General features: G+C 48.3%; 1 long non-coding RNA gene and 1 other non-coding gene across 3 annotated transcripts; one reads left to right on the forward strand and one right to left on the reverse strand.

Moving 5' to 3' along the window:
- Positions 1-1362: 1362 nt before the first annotated feature.
- LOC138916181 (uncharacterized) lies at positions 1363-21047 on the reverse strand. Of its 2 annotated transcripts, none has more exons than XR_011423053.1 (3): positions 20777-21046; positions 12136-12258; positions 1363-3175 (listed from the first exon to the last, which is right to left on the reverse strand). It is a non-coding gene; the product is annotated as an uncharacterized lncRNA (long non-coding RNA). The 2 variants fall into 2 exon arrangements; XR_011423054.1 differs by lacking the exon at positions 1363-3175 and adding an exon at positions 5922-7881 and having other exon boundaries at positions 20777-21047.
- Positions 18211-18315, forward strand: LOC111775825 (U6 spliceosomal RNA). Its single transcript, XR_002811804.1, has one exon. It is a non-coding gene; the product is annotated as a U6 spliceosomal RNA (small nuclear RNA).
- Positions 21048-25501: the final 4454 nt, after the last annotated feature.

The following is a 25501-nucleotide window of genomic DNA, read 5'->3' on the forward strand; positions in this document are numbered from 1 at the left end:
TTCCGAAGCTTTCCCCATCGAGGGCACAGTTGGACACATGAGTGTTTCCAGAGAATTCCACTGGACAGGGGCTCAAGAGACCTGGTTCTAGTTCTGCCACCAGCTTGCTACATGGCCTTGTGCCAGTCATGTCCCTCTGTCTGCACTTCAGTTTCCTTTCCTTTGCACTGAAGACATCCTCGATACAAAAGAGAGTAGGCAGGACCGGCTACATAATTTGCAGAAGCCGGTGCAAAACGAAAATGTGGGGCTTTTCGCTCCAAATTATTAAGAATTTGAAGGTGGTGACAGCAGAGCATCAAACTGAGCTTGGGGCCTTCTAGGCTTGGGGCCTGTGCTGCTGCACAGGTCCCACACCTGTGAAGCTGGCCCTGAGTGTAGGACAGAGCAGTGCAAGGGTCACAAACAGAAGCTTTGGATCTAAACTCCTCTGATATTTGCCACTTTCATGAAGACCTTGGGAAAAGCTGTGAACCTCAGTTGTCTACCTGCAAAATGGGAGTGACGCCAGCCTCAGAGGACACAATGGAATGGAACCTGGTGCAGAGTGGGCCTCAAGAAATACTGCATCTGGTTCTCTGAAGGGTTACCTCAACTTGAGTGTGGTTATTAACAGGCTTTCCCTCCCCTGCGGTGTTCCCGGGAAGTCCACGACCCATGATCCGGAGGAAATAGATGGGCAAGCCCAGAGCACCCGCATCTCCACGAAGGATGGAGACGACCCATCCAAGGAGGCCTTCCCTTCCCATTGACCCCCAGGCAGCCTCACGAAGGGGAGAATCTGCCTGGGGCAGAGCAGGAGCTGAGGGGAGGGTGCTGGTCGGGTGTTAACAAGATTAAACGGCTTCCAGCACCTTTCCTTCCTGTAGTGAGGGCTCACAGTCCGCCATGGGCAGGATGCTGCTTGGTCATAATTAGTAATAATAACAAAAATCATCTTAATGCTATTGCTACTGGCTTCTATGGAGTGCTTATTATAAGCCAGGCATGGTGCTAAGTGCTTTTGTTAACATACATTATCTTAGCCTCCCAACAACCCTATACAGAAGGCCCCACTATTATAATGCCCATTTTACAGACTGGAAACCGAGACTCAGAGAGTTGAGTAACTTGCCCCAAGTCAGAGGGCTGAGCTGTTGCTGGGCCAGGATTTCAAACCAGGTGGTGTGGCTCCTGTTAGAGCACCAAGCTCTTAACTCTGGGCTGTGCTTGCATGCTCGACTCAGCGGGCTCTCCCCCACCCCCCAATACCAACAGCCCCACTGACCACCTGTGGGTCTGAGAGCCTGGCCTCTGCCCTTTGATACAAAAGTCAGTAAGATATTCAGATGGTTTCAACCGAGTGTGAAGAATAAAGAGAACCTGGCTGACACAGGGAAAACTTGGACAGGGGGAGGTCGGGAGGGGAGGGTCCCAGCACAGTGCCTGGTACCTAGTAGGTACAAGGAAATATTCGCTGAATGTTGAATCAATGGCACAATCCCTGACGTGAAGACGTTCATGAAATTCTGGAAGTTCCACACCAGTCTGATGAAATAAGCTCTATATTCAAATCCAGTCAACATATATTGATCATCTATTAAATACCAGGCCCGGTGCTATAGGCTTTCACATGCGTCAACAGCCACAAACACGTGTATTAAGTTAAGTCTACAGAGCTTCAATATTAAAATAGAAGGAAGTAAACCTTGCAGCCAAATAGAAATCTTCAGAATTCCCCACCCACCCCACCGCCACCCGGGGGGTGGCGGTGGGGTGGGGGGGGGGTGGGGGGTGGTTTGACAGTTGTCAAAGGTGTTGTTCTCAAAGTGTGGTTGCAGTGGCATTTTAAAACTTCTCCGACCCCACCCAGGTCTATCGAATTCAAAATTCAGTCTTAACAGCAAAGTGGTTCGAATGTTCAGAAAGATGTATCTTTGTTCCTCCAGAGCCCAGCTCAGTGGTTATTAAGTTTCAGCTTGCATAAGAATGACTGCTCCGGGTTACATACAGAATGCCTTGTATACTGCAATTTAAATCTTACTCAAGGATAATTTTGACTGCACACAATTTTCTTCTCTCATATTAACTTTAGAACATCACTACCCATATGTTGGATAAGAGGGGAAAATTCATCGCGATGACAACTGTGGGGCTCAAAAGGAACAAAATAGTCATAGAAAATCAGCAAGCGAAAAAAAATGAGATTGAACCCCTGCTTTCTCTGCTGCCCCCCTACCACGAACCCTCAAATTCAAATTAAAATGAGGTTAGCAAAAGCAAGGAAAATGCCCAAACAGCACAAGTTTCCCACTGCTGGGAGGAGGCCTACCCTCCCCTGCCATCACCCCAAACACTTCTGGCTTTTCCTTTCCGCGTTTCATACTGTTCCAGGCCGGCTCCCACGCCCTTACCCGCCCATGTCAGGAAATGGCTCACGGCCCCAAATTAATAATTCGCAGGCCACACTCTTTGACAAATCGCGGGTGCTCCCAGAGGGAAGCGCCCCCCGCCCCGCTCGGCCCCTTCCCGCGCATTCCGGGAATCCGAGGGGTGTCAGTGGGATCCCGGCTGCGATCGCGGGGGGCGCGGGGGGCGCGGGGACCGCGGGCCAGCTTCAAAGGCCCCCGCGGGCCGGCACTTCCGCGGCACCTGCGCCGCCGCCCGCCCCTCCCGCTGCGCTCCGCCCCCGCCCCCGCCCGGGAGCGCGCGGGGAGGAGGGGCCGCGGCCGTGATTTAGGGCCGGGCGGTGCCGCCGGCGGCGCGAAGGTGCCTATTAGCGCTCCGCCGGCCCGGATTTCAGAAATTCCTGCTCGTCCTCTGGCGGTTCCGGCGTCGCTCCCCCGAGGGAGGACCGAACACCCGCCTTGGAGAGGAAGCCGGGGGCCGAGGCTTTGCGGAGACACCGGGCCCGTGCGGTCCTGAGAGCGCGAGCATCCCCCGAGAGCTGGCCTCCAGGAAGGCCGGCAGCCTCCCTTCTCTCTCAGGCCCAGACCCTCAGCAGCTGCACTTAGACACAGGCTTAGTGGAGGGAAGTTGGGAATCTGGAAGACGTGGGCTCCGTTTCAGGCTCTGCCCCTTCATTCATTCATTCATTCATTGGTTCAGCAAAGATGTATTGACTGCCGACTGTTCTAGTTTCTGGTGAGGGTAGTGAATAAAACAGATAAAATCCTGTCCTCATGGAAGTCACATTCTGGTGAAGAGAGCAAATAACAAGGACAATAATAATTTATACAGTAATTACCATTAGAAGTATATTAGAAGGTGAAAAATGCTAGAGAAAAGATAACACCAGAAAACATATAAAGTGGAGAAAGTGCATATGGGGTAGGGGGAGAAGGGGTCAGGGAAAGCCCGCTTGAGAACGTGACATCTGAGTAAGAACTTGAATGAGACAAGGCATTGTGGCCACATTGGGGAAAAGCTTCCAGGCAGAGGGAACAGCATGTGCAAAGGCCCTGAGGCGGGAGGGTGTCTACAAGTTCCAGGAACAACAAGGTGGCCAGTGGGGCTGGGGCAGAGTAAAAGGTGAGCGCAAGTTGGTGACGTGGTTGCTTAGGCTACTGCAATATCTGCAATATCTTCTACTTTTACTTGGCAAGAGATGGGAAGCCATTAAATATTTATTTCCTCTCCTCACTTCGTGGATCTTTAAAAACAAAAGAAAACCCATTAGCTTTCTCTTTCTCTGACTGCTGGATGAGCACTCCCGCCACCCCAACCCTCTCGAGGCAGCACCCATCTCTTTGTCTTAGGGTCCTTCCTCCCTCCCCAGGTATCCCTGCCTGTGCTCTGGGGTCGTGTCCTCTTCTCCCCTCTCCTGCCTCCATGCCATCTCTGCCTGGGACCTTGCCTCATCAGCGGCCCCTCCCTTGGTATTAAGGCTCTCTCTCTCCACTGGCTCCTTCCTCAGAAACACGAGTGTGCTCAGGCTGCTTTCTCCAACTTAGTCTTTCCCTACATCCTGGAGTCAAATCCTCTCCCCTTCCTTTCATCTCCTGCCTCAATCCTCACCCCTCATAAAGCAAGCCTGCCTCTTCCCCCCCCCCCCCAGCCCCCAGTCTATTGAGACCCTCTTCTCTTTCATCCATCCCCATGATCTCAGCATGCCTTTCCTGGTCAGGTAAGTCATGCATTTATTGTGCACCTACTGTTTGCCAGGTCTTGGGTTAGGTACTGAAGAAACAATGATGAACAAAACCCACCTGGTTCCTGTGCTCGTGGAGCTTGCCATCTAGTGAGGGAGGCCACCTCGTCAACAGATTCTTTCAACGGCGTGGGACAAAAGAACGTGCAAGGTCTGGCAGTGGTGCAGAGGATGGAGTGTGCATTTCTCTGAGGGGTCAGGAAATCTTTGATAGAGGAAGCGATGCCTGAACTGGGTTGCAAAGGATGAATAGGAGTTTACCAAACAGACAAGGGGTGGAAGGGCATTGAAGATGGAGGGAACAGCATGTGCCAAGGTCTGGAAGTATAAGCCACCATAGTATGATGAGGAAAATATAGTAAGTTGACTTTACCAAGCCACGATATGTGAGACCAGGGAGTGATGGGAGATGAGGCTGGGGATCACAGGGCATCATGCCAAAAGGCTTGGGTTTTGTCCTTAGGTGACTGGGTCCCACAAGAGGGTGTTAAGCTGAGGAGTGGCACAGTCCTATTTGGATCACAGCTGGAGGTCCTTTGAACGGCGTGGAGGACGGCTCTAAGACAAGCCCCGGTTAGGAGGCTGCTGCAAAGGTCCAGGTGAGAGGGGGGCCTGAGCTATGCGGTGGTCAAGGGAGAGTGGGGCCAGAGTCAACAGCTGTTTGGAAAGTAGAATTGGCACCTGGGGGAGACCAAGTGGATGGAGCACATGACGAAAAGGGAAGTCTTATCATCTCCACATCCTCCTGCAAGGACCCGAGGCCTGAGATTCCTGAGCAGCCCCTAGTGATGGGCTCCCTGAACTGGGGTCCAAGTATGCACGTGGGAGAATGCCAGGAAGGGCGGAGAGCTGAGGGTGTGAGGGGCCCCTCTCCCTGGGGGGCTGGGGCACCTGGGGCATGAGGGGCTTGTGGTGACAGGTTTTTGTTGTGACCGTTGTTTGCTTTGCAGCATTTGAACAGTCTCCCTCTCTGGGGGAGGGGCGCTCCTGGGGGCTCTGGGGGGAGATTCCCGGCAGTAGGACAGACAGGAGTCTGGGTGCTCAACTCCTTCACTTGAGTGTGGAGCCGGCGTCTGCTCTGCCACTCCCAGGGCCAACGGCCTCCAGTGTCCTGTGAGGGCCTCCACAGGAGGATGCTGGTTAGACTGTGGGTCCAGCCACTCAGTTTCCTGTAATTCCTATGAGTTTCCCAAACTTGATCCCAGCCTTTCTTCCCCGTGATCTTGTGCGCCACCTCCCGGCAGTCGATAACTTCCTCTTCCGTGTAAGCGAACCAAGTTGGATTTTGTTACTTACAACCAGAAACTCTGACAACACAGGGCAGAGAGTAGGTAACCATCCTGTTTCTCCTCTCTTACTCCCAAGCCAATCCCTGTACCTGCCATTTGCCAGCTTTGAGACCTGGGCCAGGTGACTTACCCTCTCTGAGTCCCGGTTTCCTCATCTATAAGATGGATTGGTGACTACCTCTAACCAGGTTGTGAGAATTAGACACCATGCACAGAAACCCCTTGGTGCAGTCCTGGCACGTAGTGGGCACTTATTAATAGTTAATTATTATTATTTTCCTCTTTCTGGCAGACTCCCTCAGCACCTGGGGGTTCTTCCTTCCAGGCTCATGCAGACATGCAGCCCCCTCCCCTTCCCCGCCTCCCAGCGCACAGCCCTCCATCAAGCAGCTCCTGACAGCTGGTTCCTTGTTCATCTACAGCCAGAATATTTCTGCGTAGGCCCTTCACCTACTCTCCCCTCTGCTGTGCCTATAACGCTGAACAGCAGGGGTGGTTGGTTGGTTGGGCTCTGGAATGAGACCAGCATTGATTAGCTGTATAGCCTTGGGCAAGATGCCTAGTTAATCTCTCTGAGTCTGTGTCCTTGTCTGTAAAATGGGGATGTGCAACAGTCCTGCCTCATCAGATTTCTTGGGAGGATTAAGTAGATCAGAGCATGTGACGCTCTCAGCCCAGGGCCCGGCTCCTCTCAGGTGCTCTGTGAATACTGTCCTTCTCGTCTCCTGCTGCTGCTCTGTTCCCTTCCCCGGCCAGCCTGGCCACCGCAGCTGTAAATCATCCAGGAACCAAGAGCATCCTCCTCCCACCCACCTCAGTACCAAACTCCTCATCACCTCCTCCCACTAATGACCTGGTGATTGGCTTCTCATTAGAGCGATGACAAAGAGGCCTCTGTGGTCCTAGCCGGTCTGGTAGATCTGCCCCAGGGTCAACGCAGGGTAAAGCAGGAATTCTGGGGCCTGGGGCCTGGCTCCTGTAGATGGAGGGCTGTCTCCCTGTCTCCTGGCAGAGGCAGCCCTGCTATTGTGGGGAGGGGAATCAGGGCTCCCACCCAGTGCCCAGGAGGCTGAGAGCCTTGTGTGGTCTCAAGGAACCATCTCTGCCCTCCTGGGGTTCAGTTTTCTCATCTGTCAAGTGGGAATAAGAAATGATAATACCCTCCTCGGAGAGTTGGTGCAAGGATAAAATTAGGTAAGTCAAATGTAAATTTCTAGCACTTTCTAGATGTCATAAATGGTAGCCATTTTTATTGTTGTTGTTACTGCTTTCATTATTATAGGAGTTTTAAATTATTATTATTGGAATCCAGGTGCCAGTTTTTGCAACTCCATTGGTGAATAGTTTATTCTGTCTTGAACGATGTGTAATGCTGCCTCTCTGTAATGCCACCTCCAGCTATCTCCGTTTAATGCCTGTCTGATCTGACGATCCCTTGGCCTCCTTGTTGATTTTCAGAATTGTCTCAGGCCTTCTTGGCCCTTTATACTTCCATGGGGATTTTAGAATCCTTTTGTTTAGTTTAATCATCCCTGGGATTATTCTCCTGTGATTCTTTCATACCTCATCTAGGTATGTTTCTTTCTCAAGGTGGCTTCTCCTCATGGTGGCAAAATGGCTGCAGGAGTTCTAGGAGTCACATGCATACTCCATAATGTACAAAAGGGGAAGAGAACCTCCAAGTAGGCTGCTCTTGAAATCCTGACCCGTAGGAACTGTGAAATAACAAATGCTCATAGTTGTTTAAGCCAATAAGTTTTGAGGTCATTTGGTATACAGCAACGGATAATGAATACAGGCGTTACACCATTTCCCAGCCTTTCCTGCCGTTGGCTGAGTTCTCCCGTGAAGATGAGCAGAACTGATGTGTGCCACTTCCAGGCCTGCCCGTAATAACTTCCCACATGCAGCCTCCCTTCCCTTCCCCTTCCGCTTCCTCCTGGCTTGAAGATCTAGCGCAGCCATGGGAACCACAAGCTAAAAAAGGCAGAGCCAAAAGAGAGAGGCAGCCTGGGCCCTCCATCACGCCTGGAGGCGAGGGGCCCAGGAAAACCGCTTGACCAGGAACACCCAACTGAAGGATGACACGAGCGAGACATAAACATCTATGGTTAAGCCCCGGAGATTTGTAGCTTTATCTACTATAGCATCCAACGTCACTCTAACTGATACACTGTCATACAGGGCTTCACAGACAAGTTTTCTATACAATGTTTAAAGTTGTTCATATATTTACTAATTTCTTTGCTTTGCATTACCTCCTGCATCTCAGACATTCCAAGTGGGATCATGTTTTTTCTGCCTGAATTATGTTCTTTAGAATTTTCTCTAGTGACAGACTGTTCTCACCTTTCGTTCTCCCATACAAGTGTGGGTTATTTTTCTTAAATCTCTTTGAAGATATGATGCTGTCTTCTTATTTTCATTGTTGTTGAGATGTCGGCTTCAGAGTAACTGTTGCTCCTTTGAAGATAATTTTTTTTTCAGATCGGTTTTGAAACCTCTTGTTTTTGGTTTTTGATATTTCACTATGACGCATTTAAGTGTGTGGGGGGTTTTTGGTTTTTTTTTTTTTTTTTTAGGAAGCTTAGCCCTGAGCTAACATCTGCTGCCAATCCTCCTCTTTTTGCTGAGGAAGACTGGCCCTGAGCTAACATCCGTGCCCATCTTCCTCTACTTTTTTTATATGTGGGACGCCTACCACAGCATGGTGTGCCAAGCGGTGCCATGTCTGCACCCGGGATCCGAACCAGTGAACCCCGGGCCGCCTAAATGGAATGTGCACACTTAACCGCTGCACCACCGGGCTGGCCCCTAAGTGTGTGGGTTTTAAAAGAATTTATCTTCTAGAATTTGTTGGGCTTCTCGAATTCGTGGTTTGTTATGTCTTCTCAAAGCGGTAAGATTCCTCACCTTCATCTTTTCAAATATTGCTTCTGTTGCACATTTTTCCTCGTCTATGATTCTCCAGTCACACATAGGATAGAATTTCTCACTGTCTCCTTCACATCTGTTCTCCTTACTGGTGCTTTAGTCTACAGAGTATTTTGAAAAGTGTTTCCATAAGCTTCAGTTTATGCTTTTTCTCTCCCAAATCCCCCTGGTACATAGTTGTATATTTTAGTTGTGGGTCCTTCTAGTCGTGCCATGTGGGACGCCACCTCAGCATGGCCTGATGAGTGGTACCATGTCTGCGCCCAGGATCCCAACAGGCGCAACCCTGGGCCCTGAAATGGAGCGTGCCAACTTAACCACTCAGCCACGGAGCCGACCCCTAAGCTTCAGTTTAATTTGATCCTCCTAACTCCTTGTGAGGGAGCAGGGCAGAAGTGCCTATCTTGCCAGTAAGGAGGACTGAAACTCAGCAAGGCGAAGGCATTTGCCCAGGGTCACACAGCTCATGGATGGAGCAGGAAGACAGTGAGACACGTGGTAGCAAAGATACAGTATAACCTGGTCAAAAACCTTTAAGCTTCGGGACAGATAGCCAGATGTACGAGTGAGTCCTGGACCCACTATTCACTAGCCTGGTGACCTTGGACAAGTCATTTGCTTCGTGCTTGAATTTCTCCATCTGCAAAATGGGAACCATAAGGACTAACTTGCAGGGCTGTTTGGAGAAGTTCTTGAGATAAAATATGCAAGATTCCTGGCACCACATAGGCACTCAATAGATATTTGATGAATGAATTAATAAAGTGTTTACCCCGCCTTGGTGCACAGTCTCTCAATGTTAGCTATTGCTGTTACTATATTTTATTTATATGTACATACATTACAGTTTATTGCTATCAAGAATTTGGGAGCCCCTCAGGTCTCCTGCACGCCGCCCCCCCCCAACACCCACTCCCCCTGCCCCTCCCCCGCCGCCGACCCGGACGCGGCCCGCCCCGCAGTAAATCAGGGCCCGGAGCCGGGCCTGTAATCTACGCGCCGCGGTGGGCGGGTCTGGGGCGTCCCCGCCTCCCTGTCCCAGGGGCTTCCTGCGCCCCCGCCCTCTGCAGAGGGGGAGCGAGGGCGCAGGGAGCTGGGGGGTCCCCACGGCCGGCTGATTTATCGCCCTGTGTGTGAAGGAGATTTACGAGCTAAGACCCGGAGCCCCGCCGGTGTCGGGGGGCGCGGGGAGCGGGGCGCCCAGGGGCGGGGAGGCCGGCGGTCACCTGCGTGGACCCTGCGCACGTCGGGCCACGAGTCCGGCTGGCGGGAGAGGCTGGGGGCTTGCAGACCCCCAGGTCTGGGCGCCTCCCTCACCCTGTCTCCGAGGGCCGGGCTCTGAGCTTGGGTTCCACGAGCTCGCTGATTCTTCACGGCATCCTGGAGGGTTTTCCTATCTGTCGCCTGTTTTTCAGATGAGAAAGTGAAGTCCCCAAGACTCGAGTTTGCCCGGGCTCCAAAGCTTCGGGGGCAGGGCACCTACCTGGGGTGGGTCAGGGAGAGGGGAAGGAGCGGCGTTCTCCAGGCGCTGCAGAGGTCTCCTCCAGCTTGAGGACAGCCCTTAGCTTATGCCCATTTCGTGGATGTGGAAACAGAGGGTTTAGCAGCTCGCGGGAGGTCGGGTACCTGGATTAGTTTTCGTTGTGGGGTTGGGGGAGGACCGACGGGAGCGCGACTGAGTTCACCGTCTTCACAGGGATTCAAGGGGGCTTCAGTGAGGAAGGGGGCTTGGACCTCAGGGGCCTGTCAGCACATGAGGAGGCCACCCAGGCAGGTGTAACCAGGTCTCCCTCTCTTGGGAATATTCCTGACAGCCAGTGGTGACATTCCAGCCACTCCTCTGGTGGGATGTGAGGCCTGTCCTCATACTGGCCCCCCCACACCCCCACTGTGGTGTGTTTCAGCTCCTGAGAGTATTGGGGCTCCCCTCAATACTTAGGCTGGAAGGAATAAGTGTAACCCTTACCTCAGGGTCACCAGGACTTGGAAGAAAGACCTTTCAATGGATTTTGAGCCAGACAGACTCAGGCTCAAATCCTGAGTCTGTCTGTGATCAGCTGGGTAACTGTAGGTAAGTTGCCTAACCTCTCTGAGCCTTGGATTCCTCATTTAAAAAATTAGGATAATAAAATCCTCCTCATTGGGTGGTGTGAAGGTTAAATAAGGTAAAATATGGAATGCATTTAAAGCAACAACTGGCCTCCTAGCACAAAGGAGCTGTCTAGCAAATATTTCCTCCCAGGGTGCGGGGCTGGCATTTTGTTTGCTTGCTTTTGTTAGAGTGAGCTATATAGTCTGTGTCAGAAGGACTCGGGGGCGGGCCCAGTGGCAGCGGTTAAGTTTGCACGTTCTGCTTTGGTGCATTGGGGTTCACCGGTTCAGATCCCAGTGCGGACATGGCACCGCTTGGCAAGCCATGCTGTGGCAGGCGTCCCACATAGAAAGTAGAGGAAGATGGGCACGATGTTAGCTCAGGGCCAGTCTTCCTCAGCGAAAAGAGGAGGATTGGCAGATGGTAGCTCAGGGCTAATCTTCTTCCCAAAAAAAAAAAGAGAAGGACTCAGGATGGAATTGCATAGACTCCAAGAATCTTGAGACAGAAAGAGATGGTCTTATTCCAGGATTCTGAACCTCGGCTAACTCCAGGTGGGGGCAGGGGAGATTCCACTGAATCCTTCTGAATCCGTCATCAGGATTTATGAACATCTGCTATGGGTCAGGCACTGTTCTAGTCTATATGGCAGTAAACAAAACACACAACAAACCTGTCCTCATGGAGCTTACACTCTAGTGGGTGGAGACAGACAAATAAATACAATATATATTGTGTATCTAAAAATGGTTGTCAGGGGAATCCATAATCCAAAAAAGGTTAAGAATCACTAATCTAGTCCAATCCCCCAAGAGGGGAACCCAAAATCATAGGACCAGCCAGGACTTGAATCAGAATCTCCCACTCCTCAGTATCCCTCTGTCCACTGCACCATTTTGCCCAAAGAGCAGTTGAGGAGCTGGCCGGTGGCGCAGCAGTGAAGTGCCCATGTTCCACTTCGGTGGCCCAGGGTTCGCCGGTTCGGATGCTGGGTGCGGACATGGCACCGCTTGGCAAGCCATGCATTGGTAGGCGTCCCACATATAAAGTAGAGGAAGATGGGCATGGATGTTAGCTCAGGGCCAGTCTTCCTCAGCAAAAAAGAGGAGGATTGACAGCCGATGTTAGCTCAGGGCTAATCTTCCAAGAACAAAAAACAAAAAAAAAGAGCAGCTGACCTGAGACCCACCAGGTGCCATGTGTCCTGTGGGTTCATGTTTTTGTTGGTGGGTTTTATCACAGAGCCAACCCTCCAGGGCTCACCTACACCCCCACCTCATCCTGGCACTTCATTCTTAGCAAGGCCCCACCCTCTCTATCCACAAAGAAAGCAGAAGGTAATCCTCTGCTCTGGTCTCCCTTCCCACATTGTGACACTTCTGTGGCCACACTCTTCTTTGCTTTTATGTCAGAAGATGAGGCAGCCATCTGTCTGCTCAGGACCAGCCCTTCAGCCTCCTGGACAAACTCACTCCATCAGTTATTCCTCCTCTGTCTTGAATCAGCATCTCTCCCCTGGTTCCTTCCCCTTGGCCCATAAATATGGTGCTATTTCAGTTATCTGTTGCTGAGTGACAAACCACTCCACCTGGGGGCTTGAAACACCAGTGTATTATTTCTCATGATTCTGTGGGTCGATTTGGCAGTTCTTCTGTGATGTCAGGCAGGGTCACTGACATGACTTCACTCACCTGGGAGCTTCTCTGAAGCTGGAATGCCCAGGAAGGGCTCTCTTGCCTTCTCCAGGGCCTCTCCACACTGGGCATCTCCCTGGCAGGAGAACTTGGGCTTCCTTACAGCATGGCTTCCCGGTTCTAAGAGGAAGCAAAAGGAAACGGCCAGTTCTCTTAAGGACCGAGCTTGGAAGACCCGGAACACCACTTCTGCCTACTCTCTTGGTCAAAGCAAGTGTCGAGGCCACTGCAGGTTCAGAGGGAGGGAAAATAGACTCCGTTTCTTGATAGATGGAACAAAATGTGTGTCCGCAGATCAGAGGAATCGTTTGCAGCAGAATTTGGAGACTATCTACCAGAAATGTTCAAGTGTCCAGTCCTGAATATAAGAAAACCTTGCCTTGACCCTGCTTCACCCCAGAAATCCCCTCCCTGCCTCACTCCCCCCTCGTTTATGCATCCCATAATCATCTGGATCAGCCTCTCTCCACTCTCCTGAAACGCCCCTCATCAATGACCTCCTAACTGGCTGCCACAATGTCCACCTTCAGTTCTCACCATGCCTGCCCTACTCATGGCCTCTGAAGCTGCTGACCGCCCCCTCTTCCTGGAAACGGTGCTCCTGCTTCCTGTGTGCTCCTCTCTTTTGAGTCTCGTCCCACTCCTCTTCCGTCTCCTGTGTTAGCGCCCCTTCTTCCACCAACCCCTGAAATGTCAAATCTCTATTTCCAGCTGAAGCTCTCTCCTGAGTTTCAGACCCATATTCCTAACTTCTGGATGACTGTTCTGTGGACATCTCAACCCAAATTAAAACCCTTCTCCTTGGCTCCCCGTCATGTTGGTATGAATGAACAAAACCATTGTTTACCTGGTTGCTCCAGACAAAAACCCAGGAACCTTTCTACACGCCTCCCACTCTCATTGCCCACCACCCTCCCATATGCCCCCAACCTGATGGTCCACCAAGCTTGTCACCTTTCCATCCTGGTTCGCTCTCCAGTGTGTCCCGCCCCCCTTCACCCTCATGGCTGTTGCTCTGTTCAGGTCTGATGGTAGAAGAGTCCCCACACTGCTCTCACTGGTCTTCTTGCCTCAGTTTCTCTACCTGTCATCTCTCCTTGTTCCACACCAATCTCCACCCCGCTCCCCATGTTACCTCTCCCAAAGAAGTCTGGCGGCTCATGACAACAGTGCTGAGCACAGCGTTTCACAAAGTTTGCTCTGTGGATGTTAACAAGAACCACCACAAAAGTTCTCCAGACAAATACATTTGGAAAATGATGGGTTTGAACAAAACCAGGCAGGTTTCTTTGCCACCTGCCTCCTAGGATTCTCCAATGTGCTGGTACGCACAGACCCAGAGATAGTCTGCAGCTTTGCCAAGCTCACTGACACAGGAGCCTTTGCTCCCAGAGCATCTCCCAGGACAAGCATCCCAGCGCACACGCCTATTGAATAATTTCCAACCGGTTGAAGCCTAAGAGGAACGCAGTTTCGCTCGATAGGAATGATCTTTGGGTAACCTCCTTAACCTCTGTGAGGCTCTGTTTATTGTCTGCAAAAAAGGGGTGATAACAACCCCCACCACAGAGGCGTGTGTGAGGATTAAGTGAGGCAGCACTTGGAAGATCACGACACACAGTAGGTACTCAGTGATGGCGGTCGTGTACTCCGCCAGCGATTCCTTGAGGGAGGCAAGCACAAGAAACTAGCTCTCAGAAGCATCATTGGATTCTTCCTCCTCAAAGGAGTTCCTTTGGGCTATTTCAAAGAATTTCTCATCCTTCAAACACGGCTAACTCAGAAAAAAAACTGTTTACTCCTAGAATCAAAGACTTTGCAACTTTGGAAAGAGAAAACTAGGGGATCTAGGCGAGGGGTGTGGAGAGGCGGCAGAAAAGTTGAGTGGTGTCTTGGCGCCCTCTGCTGGTCAAGACGTGGAACTCCAAGGAGACAGGCAACCTAGGCTTCCTGGCCTGGGGACCCTGCTCTTGGGGGGGGCTGCCCGCAGCGCAAATCCGTGACCTGAGAGGAAATTGCTCTTTTCTGCCCCTGAGCAGCTAGCTCCCTCCTGCACTGCTCTCAGGGACTCTCCAGATTGTCACCACTTGCAACCCACAGTTTTTCCATCGGCCTTCTCTCAGCAGGTAGCCACCTTTACCTCCTGCGTCAGGGAGGAAAAACTGAGGCCCCCAGAGGTGACTCCTCAACTTCCGGCCTGGACCCCAAAATAGGACTGCACGCATCCGCGCCTCCTTTCCTCCCGCTGTCGGAAGCGAACCCTCCTGCTGGGCTGGGGAGGCCCTCTCCCATCTCTTACAAAACCCAGACGTTGCTCTACACCTGTTCCCTGTCTCTCCAGTAATTTTTTTCTTTTACTTTTTTTTAGTAGACTATTTTTAAAAAGTATTTTAGAGTTACAGAAAAATTGAGAGGCTGGTACAGAGAGTTCCCATGTACTCTGCACCCAGTTTCTCTTACTATTAACATCTTACATGGCCATGGCACATGTGTTACAATTAATGAACTGATATTGATACATTATTATCATTAACTAAAGTCCATAGTTTATTCAGATTTCCTTAGTTTTTGCCTAATGTCCTTTTTCTGTTCCAGAATCCCATCCAGGATAACACATCACATTTATTTGGAATTTCAAATTATTTGGAATTCTACATTGGAAATTTGTCTTTTCTCCCCCATTTAATTATTCAATCATTTATTTATGTCATTATGGACTTGTGGATATTTATCTAATACGAATTTAATGTAATTTGGGGTTATAATCTAATACTATATTTATTTTATTGCTAAAATGGTTCTCCCTCCAATATTTTTAACTTCTTTTTCTTCTTTGGTGTCGGACACATAGTAATATTATCAAGGCTTGCTCAAAGATGTTTATTGCAGCATTGTTTTCAATAGCAAATATTGGAAATAACCTAAATGTCCATCGATTGGGGAACGATTAAATGATTTTGGTATACCCACTGCATGGAGTACTGTGTAGCTCTCTCCTCACTCCCCACTGCTTTCTTTCCAGGAAATAGCTCTTCATGTACTTGCATGGAAAAATGTAGTGATTAAGACTACAGGCTCTGGAGACCAGCTGAGTTCAAGTTTTGGTGCTAGGGCCTTGGGGAGTTACTTACCCTCTCTGAGCCTCTGTTTCTGTATCCATAAATGGTGATTACAAGAGGATCTGTTTCATAGGATTGTTGTGAGAATCAAATAATGCACATAAAGTGCCCAGAACTGTGCCTGGCACATGGTAAGCTTCAATAAATATTAATTATTAGTAGTATTATTATGGAAAGATCTCTAAGACATTGCATTGAATGAAAAAGGCAAGTTGCAAAAAATACAGTGTAGCACCATATGTAACCCATATGTATGACATAATACACAATAATATGTAACACCAAATGTATGCAAAATGTGAGACGTCATCAAGCATTTTCCCTGTGGGGGAAAAAGACCTCCCTCCACCCTGTGTCTGCCACCATGCTCCTAGAAGGAAGCTTCTACTTATGCCTCTTTATCCCAGGGACTCTATTACTGTGGGACAGTAATAGCAATAAAAATAGCTAACATTCGTTACTCTTGGCTCTTACCATGAGCTGGACCCTGTGCTAAGCTCTTTTCATGGATTCTTTCCATTTATTTCTCCCGATAAACCTATGCAGTAGGTGCTACCATTACCTCCACGTACAGATGGGGAAGGTGCGGCTTACAGAGGTTAAGTTTAGAGCTAGCCAGCAAGCATGGAGCAAGGACGCAAACCCAGGCAGTTAGACCTTCCACAGTCCTTTACCCAGACTCACCAATTTATAGCATTTTGTCCCATTTACATCATTATTCATTTGCTTTATCTATATATGTGTATATATATATATATATATATATATATGTATGTATATGTTTTTTCGCCTGAACAATTTGTAAGTTGCAGACATCACGGTCCTTTATCCCTAAAGACTTCAGTGTGTATTTCCTGTGAATAGAGACATTCTCTTGTATAACCCCAGCACAACTGTCAAAATAATCAATGCTATTATCTAACCCACAGTCCACATTCAAATTTCATCACTTGCTCCACTAATGTCTGTTATAGCTATCTATATGTATTTATATACATTGCTTATATGGTTATATATATAAACGAACCTTTTCCTAAAAACAGAAAAATGTCCCCCACGTGCATGAATTTGAGCCAAGTGGATATTCTCAAGGGTGGACAAACTGCCTCAGAGTCTGGGAGGTGAGGGAAAGTCAAAGAGGTCTTGACTGGCTGGTGAAACGCGGCAAGTCAGGGGGGACGCGTGATGGGGAGGCAGCCTTCATTCCTCCTCTCCTTCCCACGGCTGGATGGCCCAGGGCCATGTGGGCTCCCACTCTCATGCCTGTAGCTGTTCCAACGTGAAGGGGCCACAGAGCTGGCGAGAGAGCTGTGGGCAGGTCCCAGGAAGGAAACGCTGCTCCAAGCTGCCACCTCCACCCACAGAGGAGCTGGCTGGTGTGATTTAGATTTCTGATGGTTTTCTTGGCATCCATCCCACCAAAATGATCTTAACTTTCTGCTGGGGAGTCACTGCTCATTCATTCTCAGCGCACTGGGTGGGATCAGCTTAAACCCAGCAGGGCATCTGATCCTGTTGGCTACAGTACATGGTTTGGGTGTGGGTGGCTGCCAATCAAAACCAATAAGATGCCAAGAGATGTTTGCTGGAACCTCCAGAAATACAAACCCTCCATCTTCCTTGGTGGAAATTGAATAGACTCTTGCCTGCTGGAGAGGCATGAGCACGGCTCATGCCCTGGGAGATGGCTATTTCCATCTGGCCACCATGAGCGGAGAGCAGGCCTGAGAATGGAGCTAGTACCAAAGAAGGGGAGCCAGGAAGTATAGTAAGAGAAAAACCAGGTTCCTGAACATATTATTTGAGGACTAGATCAAACCATACCTGAAGCTCTACCCCTACACTGTTCAGTTACATAAGCCGAAAGAGTCTCTTTATTATTGAAGCAGTGCATTTAGTCGTAGAGGTTGTTCGCAATGTAAAACGTCCTAATGAAGACAGATGGTCCAGTTCCATTGGATTCTATTTAATCAGGCTTTGCATGAGGTGCTGGGGAGACACAAAGATAAGCAAGATGGGCTCCTGTCCTTAAAGAGCCCCTTTTCAGTCTGAAGGAGAGGAAGAGAGATGAGAAGGACACCTTGAACTTAACCTCTGCCTCACATGAAATGCAAATATCCCTAAGAGGAGATCATACGAATCCTATAATCAGTTAATAGACTCACCCTCAGCGGCCCAGCCATGAACGCCCATCTCCCATCATTGCTGGACACACTTCAACACCAAGAACTGATAGCTGATAGTTTTGCTCTAAGGATTTGGAACTCAGTAAGTCCAAGTGCCCATTAATGAAATACGTAGCAGACTTTGAAAATGCAAATCCCACATCATTAAATGTGGTTTGCCAGACTTTGCCTTTGATTTTAAAAAACAAGCCTCCAATTTTGCCCCTAACAGCTGCCAAGTTTGACCTTGCTAAACAGCAAAATCAAGAGCATCCACTCACAGCTGCAATCCGCCTCGATGAGATAGAGGCGGTTAGGTTAAGACTGTCATTACAGATTATAACCCAGCTCGGTCTTTTAAAAGATCAAGTATTGGGGCCGGCCCTGTGGCTGAGTGGTTAAGTTCGCGCGCTCTGCTTCAGCGGCCCAGGGTTTCGCTGGTTCGGACCCTGGGTGCAGACATGGCACCGCTCGTCAGGCCATGCTGAGGCAGCGTCCCACATAACACAACCAGAGGCACTCACAACTAGAATATACAGCCGTGTACTGGGGGCTTTGGGGAGAAGAAAGAGGAGGAGGAGGAAGAGGAGGAGAAGAAGAAAAGATTGGCAACAGATGTTAGCTCAGGTGCCAATCTTATTTAAAATAAAAAAGAAAGAAAGAAAATCTTCAATTAAAAAAAAGACATCAAATGTTAAGAAAAATTTCAGCTCTACGGGACCCAGCTGTTTGTCTCCTGGAAACAGCCTAAAGCATGAAGAGATGCGACACAAAATGAATGCCATCAAGTGCCCTTCGGCAGCACAGACGCTAAAATTGGAACGACGCAGGGAAAATTAGCATGGCCCCTGGGCAAGAAAGATACACAAATTCATGAAGCGTCCCGCATTTTTCAGGTACACTCATCACGCACAAAAAATGATAACTACGTGAGGAGATAAGTTAACTAGCTTGCCTGTAGTCATGTCACTGTGCATATGTATATCAAATCATGTTGTACACCTTAAATGTATACCATTTTTATTTAAAATATACAAACAAATTAAAAAATAAAAGGAAAAAGACATCACCATAAAAACAAACAAAATGCCATCGAGCTACCCTTCCTCTCACTTGAGGACACAAAATAATGTAAAACAGTTGCCGGAACCCCTAGGCATTACAAAGTTTTGCTCTTGTTCCTGTTTCTGATGAATTCATAACAGTGAAAATGGATATTTTGCTCTTTTTTTTTTTTTTTCTTTCTTAAGGCAACCCGTTCCCTGGGATCAAATAAGAATCTGATTAGGAAAATAGGAGAGACCCAAGGAGGTGCCTTGTATCAGTCGGGTCCTCCAGAGAGAGAACCAATAGGAAATCTAGATAAATAGAGAGGCACAGATATAAAGAGATGTATTATGAGGAACTGGCTCATGTGATGACGGACGCTAAGTTCCACAATCTCTCATCTGCAAGCTGGGGACCCAGGAAAGCCAGTGGTGCAATTCAGTCTGAATCCGAAGGCCTAAGAACCAGGGGAGCCGATGATGTAGGGGCAGAAGACCAGCTCCATAGTCAGGGAGAGAGAAAGACTTCAACCTTCCCTCTGCCTTTTTGTTCTACTCAGGCCCTCGATGGGTTGGGTGATGCCCACCCACATTGGGGAGGGCCATCTGCTGGACTCAGTCCACTGATTCAAATGCTAACCTCCTCCAGAAGCACCCTCACAGACACACCCAGAATGTTTAACCAGATATCTGTGCATCCCTTGACCCAGTTAAGTTGACACATCACCTGCCTGGTAAGGGAAGGGCTGGTGGAAGTTGGGAAAGGAGAGTGAACAGACGGGCCGGGAATTTGGCGGGAAGAAGTCACAGCAGATATCCTTGTCATGTCCCTCAATCATGTCACCTTTGGCACAGATGCCAGAGGTTACTCTACCCTGCCCTGCATTCTAGAATGTGGGATCCATTGAAAGCTATTTAGTAACCACTGGCCTGCCTGAGAGTCCTTCAGCCCTTTGTATTGCAATATCGCTGAGTGATTTACAAAACTACCATTACTTACGGGAGCTGGGTCTTCATAATAAGAAAAAACCACATGGTTGGAAAAGTCACGTGCCAGCACATGGAGGCTACAGAGCTGAAGAAGAGACGAACCCTGCGCTTGAGGATCTTAGAGACGACAGACCCAAAAACAGATCGTTCAGATATAATGTTGCTTTTCATTTTGTTATGGGTTGAATTGTGTCCCCCTAGAAAGATATGTTGGAGTCCTAACTCCGATACCTCAGAATGTGACCTTATTTGGAAATAGGGTCTTTACAAAGGTAATCAAGTCAAAATGAAGCCATTAAGATGGTCCCTAATCCTATATGACTGGTGTCCTTATAAAAAGGGGAAATTTGGACACAGTTTCTTCAGTCCCACTGCCGGGGTTTGAGTCTCCTTCCCATGGCTGTGTGACCCATGGCAAGTTGATCAACTTGCTTAAGCCTCTGTTTTCTCATTTCTAAAGTGGGGTTGCTAATAGTATCTATGTTGTAAGACTGCTGAAAGATTCAACCTACATCCAGTTACTTGTCATTTCCATGAAGCAGCCTTCCATTGTCCCAGCGTGCATCTTACATTCATACCTCCAGAGAAAATCTGCTGGGGTGACATTGTACCATCCTGTATGGAGCATCCCTATTGGACAGACTCTCACAGGCCCGTATCACCAGTGACTGGTCATGCTTACGTCCAGCCTATCCATTGCCACTTTGGGCTTGGGTCTCCATCCCAGGACTGACCCAATGGCAGCAGAAGAATAATCTAGTCACATGATACCAGGTGAAGCAAGAGCACGGTGCCCCCCGCCTCCCAAAGTAACCACTTTCCTCAGAGGAGGACTCTGGGTGTAGCAGGCACTCAAAACTGGTTGGCCTGTGCAGTACCATTGGTTAAGAAAGGAAAAGAACCCAGGAAGAGCCTGAAAGAAAATGAAGGAACAAGGGATAACAAATCTATTATTATTGTTTTAGGCTTGTTGGGAGCATTGATTGAATCCATCCACAGAGAGTACTCAGCAAAGTGCTGGGCACATTGAGAGCGCTCAATATATGGTAGCATTGAGGGTGTTGAAGCTGATGGCTGTTATCAGGTCTATTTGAGGTTGAAGAACAGGTACAGAATAACGGGGAGAGGGAGATAAAAACCCTAAGGTTTCAAAGCAAGAGCAGTTCCTGGGGATGTAACAGGCCAGGCTGAGGTCCTGGAGGCGAGAGTGTGACACTGGTACACCCAGCAGCTCCTTCCTCCCTGAGTCTGCAGACAGATTCAGAGTGCCTAAGCTTTGTACTCTCCTGGGGTCTCACCCAGTGCCCACTCTTCCTACCTTGGCTCCCTGGGGAGACTTTGCCATCCCTGATGACTTGTTCGAGGTAGTTGATTCTCTCTTCATCCCAGGACTCCAGGAAGGGGCCAGTATTTGAGGCCCTCCTGCCACGGAGAATTCGCGCTCTTGCAGAGCGGCCGGGTGGCACACACAGGTGACCAGCGTGAGCTTGGGCTGCGGGGGAGGTTCCAGAACATGAGGCTATTTTTAGCCTGGCACAGATGCCCAATTCCCAGCTAAGGGAGAGGGCATGGTAGGTGGGAAGCAATCTTGCTTTCATCGTTGATTATTTTATTAACCACTTAGGACGCTGCCTGCAGTGAACATCACCTGGTTTCCTTGCTTCCTTTTCACGTTCCTTCCTGCTTATGACTTCAGAAACAGCATGCTCCCCCAGGGCCCACATAGGGGTCAGGGAGAAAATGAAATTGACCAAGTGACAATGAATGAGGGCAAGGCAGGGATAAATGTCCCATTCTGCCCCGTCAGCAGCGGGAGTGGGTCCAAAAAGACACTTAGCCTCACAAATTGCTCACTTATCCTCCCTGTAGTGAGTTTGCTCCAAATGGTTTGGAAAACCATTGCGGCTAATGACAGGCGGCAGGCCCGTGGCTGGAAGCCGGCCAGGATGGGCCCAGCAGGAGTCTGAATTGCGCCTGGATTCATTATCTTTATCTAGTCCAACATTTTACGGGTGGGTTTTTTGTTTGATTTCAAAGTGAGATGGTTAGGTCATTATTTGTTAAATTATAGCTTTTAATTAGAGGATCTATTGAAATGAAAAGCCTGACAGAGGTTTGCATGCCTCTAAGTTTTTGTTTGGAATTTATAATTATCGCTGTTTGGAAAAGATTAGTTTGGGGGCGTTAAAGTCTTTCTTTTAAGAAAATCCTCAAATTATATGCTGTTGGGGGAGGGGGTGAAGGGAGAAGCCAGTAAGCTAGATATAGACGTTACAAGTCATGTTATCTGTATTATTATCCATGCCCAGTGTCCTTCTATTTGCAGAAAAAGAGAGGCATGGATGTTCTATAATAATTTATATGCTTTTTCCCAGGGTAAGCCCAGACGGGAAACGAGGCCCCAACGAAGTAGTGAGCTGGCCAGCAGAGTGGGTAGCCAAGGCGCTGGCTCAGATGGAGTTTTGTTTACCACTTCCCCATTCCTGTTCTCCCGGAAGGTAGGGAAGGGGGGCAGCCTTGGTAGATTTTTCCCCTTGGGGACTTGGTTTCTGGCTTTGAGAGGAACGAGGAACGTACCTCGTTCCGTGTTCCGACTGGTGCTGAGCTGGCTTCCCCCGCCTGCCTTAGCCCACGCTCCGCTGCTGCAGAACGGCCTCGGGTCCAGCAGGGGGCGCGCCGCCGCCGGATTGAGAGCCGTCGCCTCCTTCCCTCGGGAAAGCGCGCCCCCGCCCTCGGCGCGAGCCGTGGGCTTTTCTTCGCATCTCCCTGTTGGTTTTCCTTCTCTGATAAGAGCAAGGATGCAGATGACGTTCTCTGCGCGTTGGGTCTTGGGCTTTGAGCGGCTGTCAAGGTGGGCGCCCCGCTTTTCTTCATCTTTCGGCACACACCGTGGGGGGCGGGGGCCAGCGAGAGGCCCCCCGGATTTGAGCCATGTGGCCCCAGCCTCTTGCTGTGTGCTCTGCAGGTCCCACCGACAGCGAGAGGAAAGCCTCTGTAGAGCGCGCGCCGGGCGAGCCCGCGGCCACCGTCCCCTCCTCCGACCTCCTCTGGCGCTTCCACGCCTCGTGCCCCTGGACCACAATCCCCATTAGGACGGAGACCAGGGTTGTCGTCTGATGTATTAGGGACCCCCAGCACAGGGCCTGACGCATACACAATAAATACTCAGTGAATGGATAAATAAATTCATGTAAACCGTTGTTTTAATGATATAATTCTTTCTTTCAGGTCCTGAGCATGTATGCTGTGCCAGGCACTGGGGAATCAGAGATTAAAAATATAACCCCTGTCCTTAAAGAGATTACAGTCTGGAGGTGGAGACAGACGTGAATCTGGGCAACTGGAATTTCTAGCTACCCCTGGTTAGTGGCCAACTAACTTCATTTAGCCAGCAAAAATCACAGCAGTCACCTAGTAGGGGTACACTGGCTGACCCACAATATCCTTCTGAAATTAAACCACTTCTATCTTGGCGGTGAACTTGACTCCTACCCTTTCCCCGGGTTGTGGGGACAGGGCGGGTTTCCAGTTAGATGCCCTCAGCCTCCTATCTCTTTGAAGTCCCAAATTGCCCTCTACATCCCATACTTCCTATGAAACCAGGCCACTTCGCAAAGGTCACTTTTGACCCGTTGGCTGTGCATGAAGGTCTCTCTCACTGATTTTTCCCTCAGAAGGAGAGATGAGAAAACAGCTCATTAATAAATAGCACTTTGTCTTAAAGGAGTTTCGGGCTTTTGCTGCTATTGGGATTTTGCTTGTTTGTTTCCATTTTGCTGTAGAGTGTGGATTTGATGCTCCGCCTCCCCATCTTGCTTTCATCTTTATTCTTAATGATCACATTTACTCCACTTACAGGAGTAATCAAAGTAATGAAACCCTTTCCCTGTAGGGGAGAGCAACACAGATAGGAGGCCCTGGAATAGGAATTGATTTTTGATGAGCAAATGTCAGATTTTATAGGAGATTAGCTTTGGGGATTGGAGGGAGCGTTATCATTATGGCCTGAAGCAACTAGATGCATCTCTAGAGCTCTGATGGCTGAGAAAGTCGGAATAAATGTTTGGGAAGTGGTTCAATGCACATATTTTGGTCTCTGAAAAAGGTTAGAGCGTGAAATGAGTAAAGGAAAAGACAAAGCTTTTCGTTCTTGCAACAACAGACAACAAAAATTTAATCTTTATCCTTTTGTGGTACTGAAAATTTCCTAGAATTAAAAAAAGAAATTTTAATCATACAATTGCTCCAGCTCCAGCTGTGTGCACTCATGTGAATCAAATACTGTCTGTCATTTAGATACACTTCTCCCCTCCATAGCCCCCAGCAAGGGTCCCGATGATTACAAAGAGAACCACTACACGATGTGGTTTCACAGGGGAATTCTTCCAAACCTTTAAAGAGGAGATAATCCCAGGGCAGTTTAAACTGTTACATACTATAGAAAAAGAAGGAAAATTTCCAAAATCTTTTGAAAATGTGAGTACAAGACACACCAAAACAGTAAAGACTTCACTAAATATATAAATATAGATATATCTCACTAATTGATATTAATGGAAGAAGTCCAAATGCAATATTAGTAAATAGACTATAGCATATTAAAGTTAATATATCATGACCATATGGAGTTTATTGCAGGAATTCAAGGATGGTTCAACATAACCCAGAACTTCCTCTTTAGTGGTAGTGGACTGGGTAACTTAGAAAAATCCTCTCCATGAAGAAAAATTACGAAGCTGGACAAAGGATAACAAGCATATTTTTTAAGGCACCAAAGAGTTAATAAGCTAGGGATCAATTACTGGTTGAGATCCAGGAGAGTCTGGGAATACAGATTAGTCAGTGAAGCACTTGGGGCCACTCTTTCCAGAAACATTTGCTGAGAGTCTAAGACATACTTTGGCAGTCCCACAGGGATGAGGGACAAAATGTGGAACCCACCTTGGTAGGGACTCTGGTAAATCACTCCATCCCACAGTATTTAATTCAGATAGAATCTAAAACCAATGGAGGAATTGACTGATTTCTCAATAAGTATGTATTATCGGAACAACTGGGTAGTCACTGGAAAAACAAAATTGGATCCATACTTCACACTGCAAATGAGGATAAATTCCAACTGGATCAAAGTTTGAAATGGAAAAAAAAAATGAAACCATGAAAGTAATAGAAGATATGAGAGGATTCTCTTATAACTCCAGAGGGAGTAAGGCCTTTCTCCTTACATCACAAAATCCAAAAGCCACTAAAAAGAAATTGATAAATTTGGCTACATAAAAAATTCTGCAAGGCAAATAACATAAACAAAGTCAAAAGACGAGTGACAAACTTGGAAAAATATTTTCAACTCATAGCAGAGGCAAAGTTGACAAGAAAAAGATTAATAACACAAGAGGAAAATGGGCAAAAGATATAAACAGATGATCCACAGAAAAGAAAAACGGCTCTTATTATGAAAAGATGCTCAACCCCAGTCATAAGATAAATGCAAATTAAAGCCATATTGAGGTATAATTTTTCACCCTTTGTACTAGTAAAAATCCAAAAATTTGATATCATACTATGTAGGCCAGGCTATAAGAAATCAAACATTCTCATGCATTCTTGGTAGGAAGGTAAATTGACACCTGTATTGAGGGCAATTTGTCAATATTTATCAAAATTACAAATATATACACCCTCTGATCCAGTAATTCCATTCCCAGGATTTTTTCCTATAGATTTTTTTTTTTTTAAGATTTTATTTTTTCCTTTTTCTCCCCAAAGCCCCCCGGTACATAGTTGTATATTCTTTGTTGTGGGTCCTTCTAGTTGTGCCATGTGGGACGCTGCCTCAGCGTGGTCTGATGAGCAGTGCCATGTCCGTGCCCAGGATTCGAACCAACGAAACACTGGGCCGCCTGCAGCAGAGCGCGTGAACTTAACCACTCAGCCACGGGGCCAGCCCCTCCTATAGATATTTTTATACATGTTCAAAATAACATTCATACCAGGTTATCTATTATAATTATGTAATGGCAAGAGATTGGAAACAGCTGGGGGC

The sequence above is a fragment of the Equus caballus genome, chromosome 11, assembly GCF_041296265.1.
Source record: "Equus caballus isolate H_3958 breed thoroughbred chromosome 11, TB-T2T, whole genome shotgun sequence".
NCBI lineage: Eukaryota > Metazoa > Chordata > Mammalia > Perissodactyla > Equidae > Equus > Equus caballus.